The sequence below is a fragment of the Megascapheus bottae genome, chromosome 16, assembly GCF_031878675.1.
Source record: "Megascapheus bottae isolate mThoBot1 chromosome 16, mThoBot2.hap1, whole genome shotgun sequence".
In the NCBI taxonomy this organism is placed as follows: domain Eukaryota; kingdom Metazoa; phylum Chordata; class Mammalia; order Rodentia; family Geomyidae; genus Megascapheus; species Megascapheus bottae.
The window spans coordinates 49,649,476-49,670,380 of NC_143524.1; the positions used below are offsets into that span (position 1 = coordinate 49,649,476).

At 37.3% G+C, this 20,905-nt stretch overlaps 1 long non-coding RNA gene across 1 annotated transcript; it reads left to right on the forward strand.

Moving 5' to 3' along the window:
• The first annotated feature begins 13,200 nt into the window (after window positions 1–13,200).
• LOC150053554 (uncharacterized) lies at window positions 13,201–20,554 on the forward strand. Its single transcript, XR_016538160.1, has 2 exons — window positions 13,201–13,335; window positions 20,091–20,554. It is a non-coding gene; the product is annotated as an uncharacterized LOC150053554 (long non-coding RNA).
• Window positions 20,555–20,905: the final 351 nt, after the last annotated feature.

Genomic DNA, 20,905 nt, shown 5'->3' on the forward strand with positions numbered 1-20,905 from the left:
TTTGTGTAGTGACAGCAGAGATCTGGGGAGATGAAACATCTTTTCACTGAGCTTCAGATAACTCACATCTAAAGCACTTTCATAATTCTCACAGTGGCCATGAGGTTGTGAAGTCTCCTTATCCCTGACCTTGCTTATTCTAAGCTTCCATAACCCCTGAGAAGCAAAGACCAGTGCCTGACATTCCATCTCTTCTCCATCATTTCCTGAGCTTTTTGTCAGTTTCCATGTGTGATGCTGGGTCTATAGAATTCCAACAAATTTTCAGCCAATTCAGAAATAATGGAGAGAATATAATCCAGTGCTTGGATTCAAAGTTACCCTTTCCTTTCCTTTTGGGAAAAAGACAGCTGTAGCAGGAATGTATTTGTCAAATTTTATGTCTTATTAGGCATTCTTATAGCCTCAGTCCTTAAGTTGGTATAACACAGGATCTGACTCTGTATGCAATGGCTCAAGCTTGGGAAGCAGCTCAGGAAGGAGTTGGGGGAATCATGACTTGAGGCTAGCCTGAGAAAAAGGTTAACAACACTCTACCTCCAAAGTTACTAAGGTAAGAAGGGCTCCATATGTGACTCATATAACAGAGTTTCTACTTAGCAAACAAGAGGCCTTGAGTCTAAAACAAAGTTCCTGGTTCTGCATTTACACAGACAAAAAGAATAAGGATGAGCATTTCAGTGTAGCTCCAGTCTGCATGTGTAAGACTAGCATGAGCTACAGTTCACAGAAAGCAATTCCCATACTAGTAAAAAGAATCTGACCATAATTTATCTGTTCTATAATATATTTCAAAACAAGTAGAAATAGCCAATTGGAGGTGTGCAACTATGCCTTATGTTTCATAAATAGCAATCCTTGCAATTGAGCTTACAAATTTTGACATCTTAAGGATGTATAACTTGCAGTGGTTCATAACTGTCCTTTAATATCTTTTCTGAATACAGAGAAACACAAAGAAGACAGAACAAACATTGCATTCATTTTTCTTTTCTCATAGAACTAGATCAGAAGTAAGCTCAGTATGATTTACTCAGGATAGGTCATCCAATTAGTTGATTACACAGGCCTCAGAACTTCAATTAGGAAGATTCAGAAGTGTTAAGAAATAAGTGTGAGTTTGATTGAGATATCAATATTTAAGGCATCAGGTAAAGTGCCAGTTAGTGTCCTCTAGAAATGTTTTGAGTTTGGTCAAACTGCAGAACTTAAGAGACATGAGGCAGGATATGAAAAAAAAGAAAGAAAAGAAAAGAAAAGCAGGGCCTACTTTCAGAAAAAGTTTCCAGCAAGATATCTCAAAGTTTTAAGTTTGTAGCAGACAAGGAGCCTAAATCACAGTGAAATGGGAAAAGAAACCAATGCTCTGACAACACCCAAGACTCTCTCATCATCCAAACCCCACTAGCACACCCAGAGCTGCCCTGTTCTAGGGATCCAAAAAGTTCCTCGTGTTACCATAATCATCAACAGGGAATATGAAGACTCTTCTGAGATTTGAGAAACAATATTATCATAAAGAAAATTGTCTACTTCCCACCATGCTGGATCTTTAGAGATAACCAGGATAGAAATCAAGGAGATCTTACTGCAGGTAGCTCTTATTCTTCCATTTCAATGTGATAAAAGGGGCTCCAAAAAAAGTGATGGAAATTCCAGAATTAATGGAATAATGGAGACATCCAGTCATTGCTGTGAGGTTGCTACTTCCTCTTTTAAACAATTTAATTTCCTTGTTATGAAAACACATATGCATTTATTATGTAAACCTAACTACCTACAATGGATTACTGTGCATTCCTGAGATGATTATATAGCAAATGTTTTCATAAGTTTTTTTTTAACGTTAGCTACAATTTATCCTTTATGGAACTAAAGGGAGGTACTACTTAATTCTTCCACTAATAAGAATTTATTGGTGCTTACAGGTGCTTACAGTATTCCAGCCATCCTTTCTCTGATCATGTGGATGATCCTCCTGTGGATTTACCTAAAACATGCCACAATAGTAGCCTAAAGATGATCAATATTGCTTAATTATATTAGTAATTATATCTGACACAAACCAATGCCAATGCATGAGGAGACCAACAGGATGAGCTTGTCAGGCCATGCAATTCCTTCCTTTGCAGATGAAGCTTCTCCCCTGACTGGCTGGCGTTTGCTCACACAGTCATGTTTGGCAAAGTTTCTTTTTCCAATAATAAGAGAACAGGAAAAATAGGACATAATTTTCTTGGATATTTCCATGACTCTTGACCTTAGACTATATATAGACTAGGTTATACAGTGAGTCATGTTTAAATAAGTAGAGTCTGTATTGACCCCTTGCCCATTTCAGATTAAGTGCATTATATCACTGTAAGTTTTGTGAGGACAAACGTGAAGAATTGAGTAATGCAAAACTTGGATTATAGGAAAGGAGTTTATATTAGTATTCTAATTTCTCTTCCTCTAAGGAATGAACAAATAAACTTAACTTTAAATTATAGCTCGGACACTTACATTAAGAAGTTGTTAATTTCTTTGTAGCTCGCAGCTTTCTTTTATATAAAGTGGTGACTGATTGTTATGATGCTTGGATGTAATTGGATGTTCATCTGCACTCATATGTATAAACTATAGAAAAACAGAGCTTGCTACTTAATACACACTCAGTGAATACATTTTGCCTCTGTAAGGAGCTCTAAGTTTAATCACAGACATGTCACATCCTGAACTCATAAAGAAAAAAGTAGAGAAATTAAAAAAATTGAAAATGTGTAATTTACTGAAAGCACAAGAACCATTAATTGTCAACGATGGGTCCCATTAAATGAGTAGCATATGTTGCTATTATAAGGATGTTTGTCATGAGCTCCTGAGAGGTCTATTAACAATAAAAATCCTATTATTCCAGATGTTTCACATCCATGTAAGACACCCACAATAATTAATTTCATATGGACGAAATTCATAAATCTAGAAAACAAGAAAGACGTGTTATTCATCACAGACTGCATCTTATATTCATTCTATTTATAATCAGACTGAAGTGCTCAAAAAAACCCTGCCATTAATTACAGAAAAACCCACTATTATTTCTCTTTATCTCAAGAATGGATGTGGAATTTGAAAATAATCCATTATCATTATAAAGACAGCATCTGAACAAACAAAGAGACAAGGGAGTTGGTGCCACATCTGTTTCTACAGCAACACCCTGTGTCATTGAGGCTACCACCTTCCTACCCCCAGTTAGATTTTTCTGGGACCTGCTAAATCCATTGATAGATCCTGGATTATTTTCACCAAAATCAGTCTTTCCTTTTGAGAAAATATGTTTTTTAATTTGAAATAATAATAATAATAATGGTTTAAAACAATTTAAAAATTTCTCTATTGTCAGACCACCTAAAAGAGCAGATCTAGAATTTGAACTTAAATCCTTTATACCAAAGGCTTATCTCTTTCCTAACCTCCCTGGTGCCTTTCCTAGGAGCAATAAGAGCTTTTGTTTATTATACACATGATCTGGCATTTCACCCTGAACTGGGAGAAAGATAGAGGACTTTGTACTGTAGAGTCTGAAGGGCAACTACTGCCGCTGATATTCAGTGTTAGAATACTGCTCACAGTCTTGACAAATAATGGCGTATTCACCCCACATTCTTGAAACCCTATTCTTCTCCCAGTGTTCTGCTTTCTTTGTGTTACTAGCACCTGCCATGCTCGCTGGTATGTGGATTCAATGCTTACTGAGTACTAATCACCTGACAGGACTGGACACAAATAGGGCTTACAGAACGCAATTGATTCAACATGGTTCTTTCGTAGCTCATGGTGGGGAGTAGACATAGACAAAGATAGCACCTGGAAGAAATTATTTATTGTTTTCAATCTGAGACTACAACCTACTATAATTATAGTACCATATAAACAATAGCTGTATTACTAAATGCATATAATTAGTGCTAGCTATATGTCCATGGCTTCTAAGAATATTCAACTATGAAGCCAGATAAATTTTCTAAATGTCTGAAATTGGTATTAAACATTTCTGGACACAGAGGAATTATAAAACTATCATATAGAAATGGAGTAAAGTATTAGAATTCTACCCAGAGCAATAAGGCAGAAGCAAGTATAAAGTGGATTCAAATAGGGAAAGAGGAAGTAAAATTTTCCCTCTTTGCAGACGACATGATTCTGTATTTAAAGAATCCTATAGACTCCACTCACAAGCTGTTTGAGCTGATTTGAAACTTCCTCTACGCCAACAGTGAGAGGAATGAGGCAACAATCAGGAAAGAAACTCCTTTTGCAATAGCCTCAAAGAAAATAAAGTACCTAGGAATTAGCTTAACTAAGAATGTAAAGGACCTTTTAGATGAAAACTTTAAAACCCTGAAAAAGGAAATTAAAGCAGAACTGAGGAAATGAAAAAACCTCCCATGCTCCTGGATTGGAAGAATCAACATCGTGAAAATGGCAATCTTGCCAAGGGCTATCTACAAATTCAATGCAATACCCATCAACATCCCAATGTCATTCTTTAAAGAAATAGAAGAGGCAATCCAAAATTTTATATGGAATAATAAAAAAAAACCCTTATAGCAAAAACACTTCTCAGCAGAAAGAACAGCGCAGGAGGAATTTCAATACCAAACTTTAGACTCTATTACAAAGATATAATTATCAAAATAGCTTGGTACTGGCACAAGAACAGGCCTGAAGACCAATGGAGTAGAACTGAGAACCCAGATATTAAACCACAGACCTATGGACACCTAATCTTTGACAAGGGAGCCAAAAAAAAAATAGAATGGAAGAAAGACAGCCTCTTCAACAAGTTGTGCTGGCAGAACTGGTTAAGCACCTGCAGAAAACTAAAGCTGGATCCTTCTTTGTCACCCTGTACTAGAATTAACTCCAAATGGAACAAAGACCTGGAGGTAAAAGCCAACACACTGAAAACTTTACAAGAAGCAATAGGAGATACACTAGGCCTCCTTGGAACAGGTTGAAACTTTCTTCATAAGGACCAAGAATAACAACAAATCAGAGAAAGGCTGGATAAGTGGGACTGCATTAAACTGCAGGGCTTCTGTATGGCAAAGGACATAGCTAGTAAATTAATTAGGAAGCCTAGAGAATGGGAGAAGATCTTCACCAACCATACAGCGGACAAAGGCCTCATATCTAAAATATATCAACAGCTCAAAAGATTGAATCACTCCAAAACTAATCTCCAAAGTAACAACCATCCCATTAAAAGATGGGCCAAAGACTTAAAGAGAGTCTTGTCTGAAGAAGAAATAAAAATGGCCTATAGACACATGAAGAAATGCTCAACATCTCTGGTCATAAAAGAAATGCAAATCAAAACAACTCTAAGATTCCACCTTACTCCAGTTAGAATGGCCAGGATCAAGAAAACTAATAGCAACAGATGCTGGAGGGAATGTGGCCAGGAGGGATCACTACTACACTGTTGGTGGGAATGCAAACTTGTTTAACCACTATGGAAAACAGTATGTGCTTAATTAAGCACATATAAAATATATCAGATAACAAGGTGGAAAATTGTAACAATATGAGATAACCAAGGGATGGCAAAAGAGATGAGAGATAACATAGTTCCTTAAGGACAACAGTCACTCATTATATGTCTTTTGTTTCCTTATCCTGGAGTTCCTTACAGTTAGTGTCATACATACTATTTGGCCTAATGTCTCTAGATTTTGTTCTATTGTAAATCTCTGTTGGGAGAGCCCAAGGTTTCTACTGATTAAGACAAATGAGGGAGACTATTGGGCCTATGTTCCTTTGAGTCTGGCTTACTTCACTTAATATGATTTTTTCTAAGTCTTTCCATTTCCTTACAAATGGGGCAATGTCATTCTTTCTGGCAGCAGCATAGAATTCCATTGTGTATAAATACCACAGCTTGTCAATCCACTCATCAACTGAGGGACATCTGGTTTGGTTCCATATCTTTGCTATGGTAAATAGTGCTGCAATGAACATCATTTTGCTAGTGGATTTAATATGCCCTTGTTTCTGGACGATTGAGTAAATGCCAAGTAGTGGAATTGCTGGGTCATAGGGGAGCTCTGTGTTTAGTCTTTTGAGGAACTGCCATACTGCTTTCCATAGTGGTTGAAGGAGTTTGCACTCCCACCAACAGTGTAGTAGTGATCCCTCCTGGCCACATCCCCAACAGCATGTGTTGTTATTAGATTCCTTGATCCTGGCCATTCTAACTGGAGTGAGGTGGAATCTTAGAGTTGTTTTGATTTGCATTTCTTTTATGACCAGAGATGTCAAACATTTCTTCATGTGTCTATAGGCCATTCTTATTTCTTATATAGTACTTTGCGCTGTGTTCACTATTCCTTTTTGGTGAAGTTTCTCAACTCCTTTATGATGTAGAAAACTGAGATTTGAATCGTTACATGAGTTGATCCAAATAAAATGATTCAAGGAGAAGAGGAATTTCCTGTGTGTGTGTGTGTGTGTGTGTGTGTGTGTGTGTGTGTGTGTGTGTGCAGTCATGGGCCTTGATTTCTGGGCCTGGGAGCTGTTCCTGAGCTCTTCAGCTTAAGGATTACCCTACCCCTTGAGCCACAACGTCACTTCCCCATTTCTACTGATTAACTGTGATTAACTGGAGATTAGAGTCTCACAGACTTTAGTGCCTGGGGTGGCTTTGAATCGTGATCCTCAGATTTCAGTCTCCTGAGTAGTCACCATTACAGGCATGAGCCACAAAGCGCGGCATTGTAGCCTGTACTGCTGCCAGAATGAAATCTGAACTCCCTTCCATGAGTTCCTGACACCTTTGCTGAGTTCAGCCCACATTTCATTCCCCATACTCTAGAGGCTCTGAAGGAGTGAATTTTTCCTGGAGTTCAGAAGCCACTCAGCCCCTTTCTGCAGCCAGCCCAGCATATGGTCAGAGTATCAGATGAAGGCATCTAGGAGCATTTGCATCTGAAAGGCTCTTCAGACTTAGAAGGTCTCATAGTCTAGGCAGATGCTTTGGAAGGTTCTGCCTTACACTTCTATGAACACATCTATTGATCTAAATTTTAAAAAGTATTAAGATTATTTAGAAAAAGAACCCCAGTATTTTAAAATTTTATGGACATTTTGTTTGACAGTTCTCATGCAAAAAACTGGGAAAGGAATAGAAAGCTATTTGGTACTTTGTATGTAACATCTTCATGATTTTGATTGAGATAAAAATAACTAAGATACAGAGTTTTTAGTCTGTTGATATTTAATTCCAAGGCTACTTGGTTTACTAAACATGACATCTACCCCTCAAGGGGATGACTTGGTACTTCATTTTTGGCATTAAGCAAGTAGTACCCTTTAAATTTCTTCTCTAAGGGCAAGACTAGGTCAAGATACAAGAAAAGTGTGGAAATGAAGAAAAAAATCAGTGGATCTTTATACTGGAAAACAAAGCTCAGGTGTCTGGGATCCAGTGGGGTTTTAGGAAGAATACATTATTAATAAGATAAAATTTAGGGGAAGCTGGGTGCGGTGGCTCATGCTTGTAATCCTAGTTACTTAGGAGGCTGAGATCTGAGTATCAAGGTTCAAAGTCAGCCCGGTACAAAAGGACCTAAGATTCATCTCCAATTAACCTCTGAAAATGGGAAGTGGGGCTTGACTCAAGGGTAGGGTGGTAGCCTTGAGCTGAAGAGCTCAAGGACAGCACCCAGGGGAGAACAAGCCCCAGGCAAGAACAAGCCCCGTGACCCACAATAAAAATAAAAAATAGGGCCAGGAGTTTGGCCTAGTGGTTAAAGTGCTTGCCTAGCATGCATGAAGACCCGGGTTCGATTCCTCGGTACCATATACATAGAAAAAAGCCAGAAGTGGTGCTGAGGCTCAAGTGGTAGAGCTCTAGCCTTGAGAAAGTCCAAGGACAGTGCTCAGGCCCTGAGCTCAAGCCCAGGACTGGCAAAAAAATAAATAAATAAAATAAATAAAAAATAAAATAAAAAGATAAAAGGGGAAATCTTGCTCAAATCAGATTTTACTAGCTGTAACATACTGCACAAAAGATAATTAGTAAAAAAAAATCATCTATCTTCAATTCACTACTTAAATCAATGCAAAAAAGAAATCTTAAAGATTTGTCATCCAATGATAGTTCACAATAAATTTTTGTGGTTTTATGTTAAAGATGTTTGCTGCCTAAAGAGTATATTGTGTAGGGTTTGGTACATACCTGAAATACTGTTATTTGATACAAGGTGTGTGAATTATGGACTGACAACATCCTACATAAAACGGGGTAGAGCATTTGTCAAAATAAATATATTATGTGGATTAAATGTTAAATAACAATAGAAAAGCAACAATATCTGGGCTCCTGAATTAACAGGTCTTGGTCAAGATTCTCCTCAGGCATCTTCTGACTGATCTTTGAACATCCTGCAATCTCATTATTGTCACAGTTGGCAAATTGGTAGAATCCTTCTATCTATTCGGATGGCTCCTATTAAATGATGTAATATCCATAGTTTTTTGAAAATATTGGAGTACAGTGTGCCTATACATATTGGAAATGACAAAAAACAATGAATAAGACATTTAGAACCCCTTCAACCTGAACACTTTGAGCTCCTTTAAAAATATCTGACCAACATTCATTTATTGGTGGTATTTTTATTTCAGTAACAATTAATTTATTACCCACATTAATATAATTGTGCTTCATATTGCTCTGCCAGATTATAGGCCCATTATTTTTCATGTTAATGGTCTCTTAAAATTACTCCACACAACAACATAATAATAACCTATGTTCATAGAATCTGTCACCTGAACACATTAAGCTTCGGTACTTATTTAATCCACTTTAGTAGACAATGGTACATTTCAAATCACAAAGCCTCTCATTTTATACTGCTATTGTAAGAAACATTTTTCTTTGACCTCACTTCTTTCCCCCCCCACTCTTGGAAGTTTCTCATATCACCATTATCTTCAAAATGCATTTAAAAATGAAAACTTTCTTTGAAACACCACGTGAATTTTAAGTTCTCATAAAATGTCAGATTCCACTTATGTCTGCATCAAATGAAATAATCTTTTTGACTCAATTTTTATTTTTAAAATAACCTTTTCCATTAAAGAGTAGCCAGTAAAAGACTAATTGTAATTTTCTTAGGCTCTGCTTTTGATTTCAAAACTGGATTTGATGTTACCTGGTAACAAGGACCATTTTTACAAAGTTGGTATTTATAAAATTAATTTGCTCTGGGTTTGTGTGTAGCAAAGATGAGAAGTTCATAGAACATGAGCCATTACTCCCCATCATCTACACAGAACATATGCATCATCAATACACCATGAATTTTCCCAAATCCACTTTTCAACTTCTTAACACAATTGCTGACACATACCCTCGATAAGAATCTCTCATGACATGGTATATCTAATACATAGGCTAATTTTATAATAATTTATACTACACTAATACTTCTAAAATAATTCTAAGTGGTTGACGAATTTATTTTGGAATAGATGTACACCTGTACTGGTGATACGAGAATGTATTAGAGATAGTTAAAGAAAGCCATCAGTGTTTCACAAGACAGCTTGATTTTGCATGTGGACCTGCTTACAGCTCCAGCATACATGTCTGGTTAGATCTACACCACCTCACCTCCTTTATAAGTCCAAGTAACACATACAGATCAGGTTGAATATATAATGCAAAGCACAGTTTGTTGATTTGGGGAATAATGTTAATGAAGATTTATCATTAAAATTGTTATTGGACCTGAGTATTATTTAATCCATTTCATGCAGTGTTTACTTTTTTTGTGTGCTGTACTGAAAACATGGCTTAATATCTATGTAAATTTAATGTACCATAACATATATGCATATATATGAATAGATGTGTATGCATTTGAGAATAGTCTGTATTACATAGAGATTTTTAGGCTGATCTGGACTACTTAGCAAGATGAAATTATAGAGTGGGGGAGAGACCCAAGAAAGAGAGAGAGAGACAGAGAGAGAGAGAGAGAGAGAGAGAGAGAGAGAGAGAGAGAGAGAGAGAGAGAGAGAGAGAGAGAGGGAGAGAGAGAGGGAGAGAGAGAGAGAGAGAAGAGAGAGAGAGAGAGTGAGAGGGAGACATCAAGGTCATAGATCACAGACAGAGATAGAGAGTGAAAGAAGGAAATGCAGGAAGACAAAGAAGAAAATAGGAGAAGAAGAAGAAGAGGAGTAAGAGGAAAGGGAGAAGAAAGAAGAAGACAAAAGAGGAGAGGAGGAAGAAGAAGGGGAGGAAAAGGGAAAGAAAAGTAGCATATGGAAAATCATTGGATCGCAAAAATGAAGTTGTGAAATGGTAATGGATGATCCCTGTAAGGTAGATAGGATCCAAATCTCAAAGTTTCTTTAGTGTCATGTGAGACTCTGGGGTTAAAACAAGAAGGCTTGGGCAAGCAGTATCTACCACATTATCTAGAGAAATGTATTCCACTCCACTCTTTGGATCTGGCTGTGGCTACTTGCAGCATGGTTGCTATATGGACTATTCCAGTGTCTTCCATGGCGCCTTGGCTTGGGAATCACCTGCACAGGTAAGGATGTATTCACACACTAACTCTGCCACTTTTAAGGTTTTGGGAGGCTCCCTGGGGTTCCATTCTGGGTGGATATTCCTCCACTTATCACTGTCCCTAAAGATACCCAGGTGCATGCCATATGAAGTTGTTTTCCAAGTCCACATTGTTGTCTAAGGAACAAGGGACAAGTACAATCCAGTACTCCTGAAATCCAAGACATGTTTTCACATTTGCCTTCATCTATTGTATAGAAGATGCTTAAAAAATAGGGTTTGCCAAACAGGAGAGTCCTCAAATCATTTTAATGTGTATAGAGGGATTATTACCTCAGAGATAAGATGGATGAATTCCTTCCTTCTATCCTAGTATATTTCTCTTTCTAGTACCATTGTTTATCTTAGTTCTGTTTCCCACTGACACCTAAAAGTCCCTTGAGGGTACAAATGTTATATTTGCTCTCTTTTGATACCAGCCCCCAGCATATTGTCCCATTCCTAGTCAATGAGGAAGAAATGTTTCTTAGTAGAATGAATAAGCTAGTACTATTGTGCGGGTTTAATGTTTATTTTTCCATGATGCGCCTCCTATCCTATCCCTTACTTTGGACCACAGGATCTTTAGTACACTTTCCAGACCAGAGTTGAAATGAAATAGACATTTTATGGATAGATACTAAATAAATGAATGATAATAATGCAGAATGCTTTTTAAAATCTATGTCTGAATTCAAATTTAACTCAGATTCTTTTTCCTTCACTGCTTCCTTAAAGAAACTGTGCACAGAGATTAGGTTTTCAACACTGATAGACTTTTCTCTTCATCACTGTTTCTCAAATTGAGAAGTTGAGATTTTTGTTATTCTTGTCCCATTGTAAGAAGCAACTTAAAAGTCTTCCATCTTTGTGCTTATGCTTTTTGATCCAAAAACTATTTTCTGCAGTCTTGCTTTTACCATCAACTTGTTTGCAAGGAGATTCAGATACCTATCTTGTGTGAACAGTAAATAGCCTCTAAACAATCAAGAACTACTTATCTTGAAGCAAAACAACCAAAAATTCAACCTTGTTCTGGTTCTGTTCCAATACAAATGGGATAACAATTCTCCCCAATTCTTCCAGAGGCAAAGACAGCTAACGGTCAGCCAGGCCAAACCTGAGATTTGGGACTGTCAGAAGTATGAATATCTTCCACATTTTCTGCCTCCAATTTTTCATTTTCCTTTATTTGGCTTACGGGTATGCGTGGCCAGACCAATACCGAGACTTCTGGACTTGCGTTCATCCCGTTTGGCCAGAAGATTCTCTAAAAGACCTAACTGGGGCATCCAGTAAGTAGATCCTCACAGAGAGATGTGAGACAAGACAAGGCCTGAGTGACCTGACAGTCACTATGAACTGACTCTCAGGAGCTAAGGCAAGACAGCCATATCTCTAGCATCATTGGCATGGATTATTTCTAATAGCAGTGACAACCTCTCAGGTCTGAGAGCAATTTGGCCAAGCCTGACTTTGACTATCTAAGCACAACTATTTCTTGGATAATGTCTGTCCAACTTTGACAACATCTTGACTTGAAGCAAGAAAATGTATTGTGAGGATCTAACAGTATCCATTTAAGAACACCCACTTCTGTTCAAATAGAGCATTTGAGCTTTGGAGGCTATGGTATTCATTATATAGCTAGGCAGAGAATTGAGGAATGGTTGAAGGATTATGAGATGGTTTGGGGGTCAGCTTAGGTTACTAAAACTAAGCATCTTAAATTGGTGACTTAAACAATACCTAGTAAATTCTCACTCAGAGCTATCTTGGTAGAATTAGTAAAGGAAGAAGGAAGAATGGAAGGAGGGAAGGAAGGAAGGAAGGAAGGAAGGAAGGAAGGAAGGAAGGAAGGAAGGAAGGAAGGAAGGAAGGAGGGAAGGAAACTATATATATAGTTTAAATTATCAAATTATATTATATTTGACTATAATATCAAATATAATTCAATTATATTCACATTCTAGTATGTATCTTATGCTGCATTTAATATCAAAGCTTTTGATCCTGGGAAGTGCTTTTTATTTATTCATTCTCTTATCCACTATTTATTGAGTTTTAATGAACAAGAAAGCAAATTATGTCACTAGAATTAATACTAGCACAATCACAGTGACAGGACCAATTATGCGATAACTGAAATTATATAACTGGTGAAGGAAGACATTTAGCCAAGATGTTATGATGTGGCCTGAGATACAGTTAAGATTGGAACTGGGCGAATGCTAGAAGTAGGAAATGTGCTCTTTGCTGAAGTAGTGGACACTGAACTCACAGATTATGGATCTCAGATTCTGAGGTCTTCTTTGAACTAAAGTAGTTCATTATTGTTTAGAGAATTATGGCAAAAGTATTAATTATGACACAAAGAAAGGAAAAGTGACAGACATGGAGGAAAGAGAAGAGGGAGGCAGGACAAAAGTTAGGTCATGTTGGGACCTGTACATCATGAGCAGAAGTATAAACTTTCATCCTGAGAATTAATGGAGGCCATTGACCAGTTAAGTCACCTGAGTGATGTAAGTGTATTAAGCTTTCTGTATTCCTTGATCGTTATGGAGATGGATGCCAAACAGGGCTCTAGCGATAAGGTTCCGTGATCCACATGAGACTTGATTTGAATAGAGTTGGGTTGAGAGTTGATGGATAGATTGATACATATGTCTTTGATTCGGTTAAGAGAAAAAATAAGACTTAATCATTGATGTTAGAAGGTAAATGAAAGAAATGGTTCCCAGAATCTTGGCTTAATTTTTGGGTCTGAGAAGCACAACTGAGTCAGCCTAGAAAATATCCCACTAACACCTGTTACAGGTACAAGTGAGTAGGACTCCGAAGCTGAATTAGACCAAGCACATGCAAAGTATACTTAAATAACTTTAAATATTGCTTTTAATGTGAAGAGAAGAAGTGAAAGAGGATGTTAGTTACAATTAATCACTTCATTGTCTTAACAAAGTTCTAAGAAGAGAAAAATTAAAAGATTATTTAGGGAGCAACAATATTGGTTAGGAGAGTTAGATTTCAACTAAACTAATAAGATATATTTTACAACTATCATTGTAACAAATGAACCAAGGAGAGGTTTTAGCATGGTAAGTGTGATAGGAAATTATTTTTCTTGTATCTGTTTCCTTACCATGGAGCTCCATATACTTAGAATAAATCTATGGGATAAAAAAAGAAAGGTGAGGGCCGGGAGTTTGGCCTAGTGGTAGAGTGCTTGCCTAGCATGCATGAAGACCCAGGTTTGATTCCTCAGTACCCCACATACATAGCAAAAAGCCAGAAGTGGTGCTGAGGCTCAAGTGGTAGAGTGCTAGCCTTGAGAAAGTCCAAGGTCAGTGCTCAAGCCCTGAGCCCAAGCCCAGGACTGGCAAAAAAAAAATTAAAAAATTAAAAAAAGAAAGGGGAGAAATACAGTTTTTTTCAATACTGCAGCTGAGGGCCTCATGTATTCAATGTGTTTATTCAGTTGATATTGTACTACTTGAGCCATTCCTGAAGCCTGATCTTTTTACTGCTTTATTAGACACTGAGTCTTGTGGACTTTTCTGTTTTAAATTTCAGTCCTGTAGACCTCAGACTTCTGAGTAACTAGGATGGTAGGCTTGCCTGTCTCAGGCTTTCTGATTAATTTGCTTTGCCTGAAAATAAACAAGGTAAACCTGAAACGTAGGAAGGCCAATTAGGGGGAAATGTTTAAATATATAAATAACATTCTAAAGTTGTGAATTCAATTCTAATGTGTGAGTCACATTCATTGTGGGATGCTCTTCCTGAAACATGAATGTTTCCTGCTGTGCTGTGAACCAGGTGAAACAAAAGACATGGAAATAGTTTAAAGTGATCATCATCATCGCTATTTCTAGTAGTCTCATTCACTATTGCAAGTTGAGGGCAGAATTTGTACATTGAGAAGGCAAAGAGGATGAACAGAATTTATCTGTGAACATAGGAGAATTTAAATAGGACAGTAACCACATTTCCTTCCTTGTTTGGGGTAGGGGGAAAAGTCTTCCAGGAAGATTGCCCCTTTCTTCCCCAGACCTGAGCATATCAGCCTTGCAAGGACAGGAGAATGAAATTTTAGAAAACATCCATTTTTGTTCAGAGTTTTTCACTGTAAAAGCAGCACAAGCTATCTTAAGATTTTATGAATGTGTTTAATGTCTTAAAATTCTTGCATATAAATGTTGAATACTTCCAAAATGTCAATCAATCTTGTTTTCCTACTAACTTAGAATAAAATGATAATGAACTTGCATTTAGCAAAAGTCTTATTCAGAGTGAAAGTAATTAGACTTGGGGAAAAAAAAAACCATTAAGACGTCAAATTTTCACCTCTCTGCCCAGAGAGAATTACTCATGTGAGTTCCCTTAGGACTATATCCTGGCCAGATTTAGAATTCTAAAGAGAAAAGAAAACATTACTGTATATTTAGGTTACTTAATTTCAACTTTAAGAAGAAAGGACACAAATCAAGGATCAGGAGGCACGTATTTGATTATTTTGTCATTTTCTTTGTTTGTGACTTTGAGCCAGATATCTACCTAGGCTCTCTAAGCCTCAATTTAGGAAATGGTGTCAAATTTTTATAACACCAGATTGTGGTGAGAATTAAGAAAGAAAACAAATAGAAACTGACAGTTACACAGCTCAGAGTGTTAGAATCACCTGATAAATGTGATTTCTTTCTTTGGCAACCTTCCTTACCAAACACTCACTCATCTCTTCTTTCCACATCCCTCCTTCTTCTAACTTCTTTGTTGAGGTCCTCTATGCATTTAACCCTTTCTCCAGAGCATCTTACATTTTAATTTGGAATCCTTTTCTCCTTTCTAAGTTTCCATTTGTGTTAGTTTCCTAGATTGTCCTCATGAAGTATCACTAGCTGAATGACTTGCAAAATAGGATTTCATTCTCCTATAGTTCCTGAAATTAAAATGTCAGACTCTCAAGACTTTGGGGGAGGATCTTCCCTTTCTAATTCCATATTTTTGGCTGGTTCTCCCATCTCTGGCTCTACCTATACATAATTTTGCTCTTTAAATAGGTCTCCATGTGTCTTCTTATAAAGACATCAGTCAATAGATTCAAGACTCATCCTCAAATAATTTCCACATAAGGAACCATTATGTGGGGGCTGGTAGACCTGAAATTTGGGAGAACACAATCCATCTCATGTGTCCTCAACTCACTTCCTAATATAGCTTCTTTTCATTTTAAGATGTAATGCATATGCTATGAAGTTATCACTCTGACAGTGTGCATAGAGTCGATAGCCACATTTTTCTGTTTTTTCATTCAGTTTTCAGTGTGTCCTCAAATATTCCTTGATTAGTTTCATCAGTCAAAAAAAATGATTGGCACACTGACTCAATTGCATCTGTGTTTCTCTGAAGATCATCCTTGATGAGAGATGGATGAAGGATGAGATAATTTGACCCATACAGCCAGGGAAAAGTTCTGAGTGCATAAATACTCCAGATGTGTTTGTTTCACTTATGCCAGTTTATGATCTTTAGATTGTGAAGAGATTGTTTATATCCTTGATGCATCCCAACAATTCACTTTCTACACTATGAGTTCTCTAATACATTTTTTTGGGTGGGGAGGTGAGGAGAAGGCAACATTACAGAGGCTTGAAGTCAGGGCCTCAAGCTCCACTCTATTTTAATCCTGCCTCTATTTCTAGCTGTGTTTTGATTAATAGGAGATACAGTTTCATGGGCATTCCTGAACACACTGGCTTTGAACCTTAATCCTCAGATCTCAGCCTCCTGTGTGGGTAGGTTTACAGGTGTGAGCCATGAGTGTCAAATTCCCCATCCCTTTCTTCTTTGTAAACAGAATTACCTGATATACAGCATTCTATTACTAAGGGTTGTTGAAGGGCAACATGGAATGACAAAGAGGGAAATCATTTTGGAAGGCCGAAAAATTGTGAATTAGCGTGAAGATAATTATTGTTGCTATCTCTGTTAGATTGGGAGTGGTTTTACAATGAATAGTATAGTTTTCACTTCCTTATTTTTCTTCTTTTCCTCTTCATCTCTTTCTCTAGAGCACCTTATTAATGCTTAGATTTCAGTTTTACCTATTTCTGAAATTCAGTTTATGTGGAATTGGAATAGATTCCTCCTTTCCCAAACTTTTCATTTTAAATATCTCTGTTAACTCTCCCCCCCCCTCTCTCTCTCTCACACACACACACACATACACACACACACACACAATTGCATATATATTTTTTCTAGAAGTTTTAGAATTCATCCCCAGTAATTTCATTATTTTTTTATATATGCCAAATGTCCTCTTACCCTTTTCCAACACAAAGGGCCAAAACATATTTGTGCAATGGAAATTGGTCTAAATAAATTGTTTTATTATTTTCTTATAAAACCATAAGCTTTCACTTTTATAGTGATAGATAACATGAAATTCTCCCTGCTCCAGTTACTACTACACAATTTCAAATGGAAGTTTCATCCACATTTCACCCATTTCATTTGCTGGAACCATCATGGTCTTAAGCCCTGAGCAAGTAAAAACAGACAAATATATTTTCACAAAGTGAGGAAGGTAGATTTTCTGATTTTTCTTAGTTTGTTAGCATGCACTATTGTATAAGCTTAATATTTTCAATACTTAAGGATGAATATACTCATGTACATGTAATTTTGTTATTCCCAAATGAAACAGTCAAGGTGACATGGTAATTTACACAACATGAATTTACAGTCTCTTGTGGGTTGTTACCATTGTTTGATTTGTCAACAGTTAGCTATATAGTTAGACCCATTTCTCTGTATTTTTCTTCTTTTGAGTAGACAAAACAATTCAATTGCAAAAATACAAATGCTGTCTCTCACTTCACATTCTTCCTTTTAATGCTTCACAAAATTTGAGAAACTGACTTTGGTCTGTGAGTGGTGTTAAACACCTTGGGAAATTTTACATAGATAGCAAAAATTGAAGCAAGAAGTATACCTTGAATGTTACCTTCGGGTCAACTCCTATCACTTACTGAAAAATGAAGGATCTAAGTGGAGTTCCTGATGTCCTCTGGTATTCAATTTCATCTCTCTTTATCAGAGTTTGCAAATTATAAATGGAGAAAAATAGTAACTAACATTGAATTTGAGAAGGAATAATCCAAGGTATTTGGATATATCAAAGCCAGAAATTTGAGTTGAAATGCTTCTCTACTTAGTAGTTGCTTGGCCCAAAGGAAGTTCATTTAAAAATTTTTACCATCCCTTGGTCTTGAACTCAGGGCCTTAGCACTGTCCTGGGGCTTTCTCAAGGCTAGAGCTCTACCACTTGAGCCACAACACCACTTCTGGCTTTTTCTCTGTATATAGTACTGAGGAATCAAGCCTAGGTCTTCATGCATGCTAGGGAAGCACTCTGTCTCTAGGCCAAACTCCCAGACCCTCATTCATTTATTTGAGCCTCAGTTTCCTTAAATTTGTAAAGAAAATTAATAACATCCACTCCCTAGTTAGAAAATTGCAAAATGAAGACAAGGATGATACTCAATTGTTTGCTAACAATATAAGAGTATTCAGATGCTAAGTACATAATTTTGAAAACATGGATTCAATGTGTGTGTGTGTGTGTGTGTGTGTGTGTGTGTTTGTGCGTTGTGTGTGTGTCTGTGTTTATAAGAGAAAGAGAGTATGAGACAGTGGACTTGTGTTTCCTCATAAAATATTATTTATTACACTGAAAAATTTAAATCTCTCCATGCAACTGTTAGGATGCAGCTTAGCCATAACTATCTTTATAAAGGTTAGGCTTTCAAATAAATATTGAAAGTGTGTGAGAGAGAGAGAGTATATGAGAGAGAGACAGAGACACTGATAGAGTATACTGGGTCTTGAACTCAGGACCAGTGAACTCTCCTGCCTCTTGGTTTTCTTAAGGCTGTTACTCTACCAGTTTAGCTTTCAATTATTATTCTCAGATATAAGCCTCCTAAGTAGCTAGGATGACAGGCTTACACCACTTCTGTCTTGTCCTAAGCAAGTTCTTCTTAAAGTCAACCACATAAGCCTTACTTTACAAGAGAATGTTAAATTTGGCTGCTTTGAAATTTTGAAGCTAAAGATGCAGCACTGTCAGGCAGGGTGGCTCATGCCTGTAATCCTAGCTACTCAGGAGGCTGAGATCTAAGGACTGAAGTTCAAATCCAGCCTTGGCACTAAAGGATGAGACTTATATCTCCTATTGATCACTGGAAAATGGGAAATGGGGCTGTGGCTCAAGGTGTAGAGCAGTAGCCTTGATCTGAAGAGCATAGGGACAGTACCCAAGCCCAGAGTTCAAGCCCCATGCCCCCCCCCAAAAAATAGATGAAAAGATGCAGCAGTAAACTGGAGCCATAAAAAAACTGCACACTGAATGACAATAGAGAAAGGTAGAACTGTAAATTTGGTATAACAATTACCAATGAAAAGGCAGGTTGCATATTACAGTAACTTAGCTAAAGCATCCCAGTCAGACTCCTGGAGTTCCTTGTTATTATGATGTAACTAACAGATTAAAATTATTTTGTTTCGAACCCATTTCCTACAGACTCACTCACCATCTCTGCAAGTCTTATCTTTGAAGGAATCTTCCTCTCACAGTTGTGATTCCTCCAACCCATAAGCCTTTTGACTCTTCATGAATAGACTAGAGCTAGACCACTCCACAGGGAGGTTTCCAAAGCAACTGAAGATAAAATTGTGAAATATATTTCAATTTAGATTAACTAAGTGCTGGTAAAAAAAAGAAAAATGGCTAAAAATTATGTAATTAGTGGAGCTCTCCTTTGGAGAGCTGTAATTATAGTAATCATAAATCATTTTTCTCTCATAACTGTAAATAGAGTACAAAGAGAAACTGACAGACTCTCTTTACCAATTTCTGGCGAGAAAATATTTTTTGACATTGGTAACTGTCACCAGTGATTGTCAGTTGAGAAGACAGTGTGGGGAACAGAAACCATTTTGTTTTAATTTCTAGGGGAAAAAAATCTTTTTTTTTTCAGTAATTGTCAGTAATGTTCTCTGATAAGCTTGAACTTTTCACACGTCTAAGAGTTCCTAAGCTTCCTTGAGTGTGAGAGAAACACTTTTGAACTTCTGTGTAATGTTTATTCCAAACCTGAAAATGAGATGTTTTATGGACAGGCTTTCACAAAGTCAGGTTTTGTTCTTTCCTTGCCTTTCTCCTGTGGGGATCTAGGTGGAAAGCAAACCCTTGAAAACATTGGGCTGTGTTTCCTCTGACCCACTTTACAGATCCCTTGGGTTAGGGAAGCCTTTTTGAAGCCTGACTTAGGCTAGGAAGGTGTTCAGCTACGGACACAGGTACGGGAAGGGCAGTGTTCCACAGCAGGGAGAATTGGTTTTCATAAGCCATTTATACAATTTTAATGTTTGACATTATTTTTTATTTCCACTCAAATAATTTTAGGCTGTCCCATATGGATATTACATCTGCTTGCTGGGTAGAAGAAGTTGCAGATGGAGAACCCTGGTTTCATCCTGCCAAAGGTCATCTGAAGCCATGAGTTTGCCCTGTTCCAGTATGAAGGTGAAGAAGGCAACAGAGAGCCAATCACGGCCTCCTTGCCAAAGACCAGCAACCAGGGATCCAAAGTGTGCCCCTGGCCCTGAGGTCACCATGCCAGTATCATGCCATTTATATCCTCCTGACATTTATTTTTATTTGCCATGTAGAAAGGATCTGGTTTCCGACACTGAATTACAATGAAGTTTGGGGAAATCATTTGCCTTTCCTGATTCTGGGGCCTCATCTCAGGCCAAGTCCCCTGAAGCTGTATCCAGCCATCCAGGATCCCCAAGCCTAGGACACAGTGAAACCCAGAAAAGCTGGCAGTGATATTATCTAGCCAAATATATCAATCTCCAAGCGTCTTGCTTCCTGTGACTGTTTTAATTCCTTGGTAAATTAGTTGATGGGAGTTCCAGAGTTCAGAGCCTAAATATATTCGTGTTCCATTAGGAACCAAAAAATAGGGAGGAAAGAGTTTGCAGACTCAGGGTTCGTTTTCAAAAAAGATAATCTTTCAAAATGACCAAAAGTCATTGTTTCATCTACCATATCAGATGTATTTTAATCTGGATGTAAATTTCCTTATTTCTTGCCTTGCTTCATTTTCTTTTTTGTTTTCTTGGAGAGACATTTTAGGCAAACCATATCACATCCTGTTTGAGTCTGCCATTATTTCAGTCATAGATTGCCACAAACTTAATGGCTAAAAACTA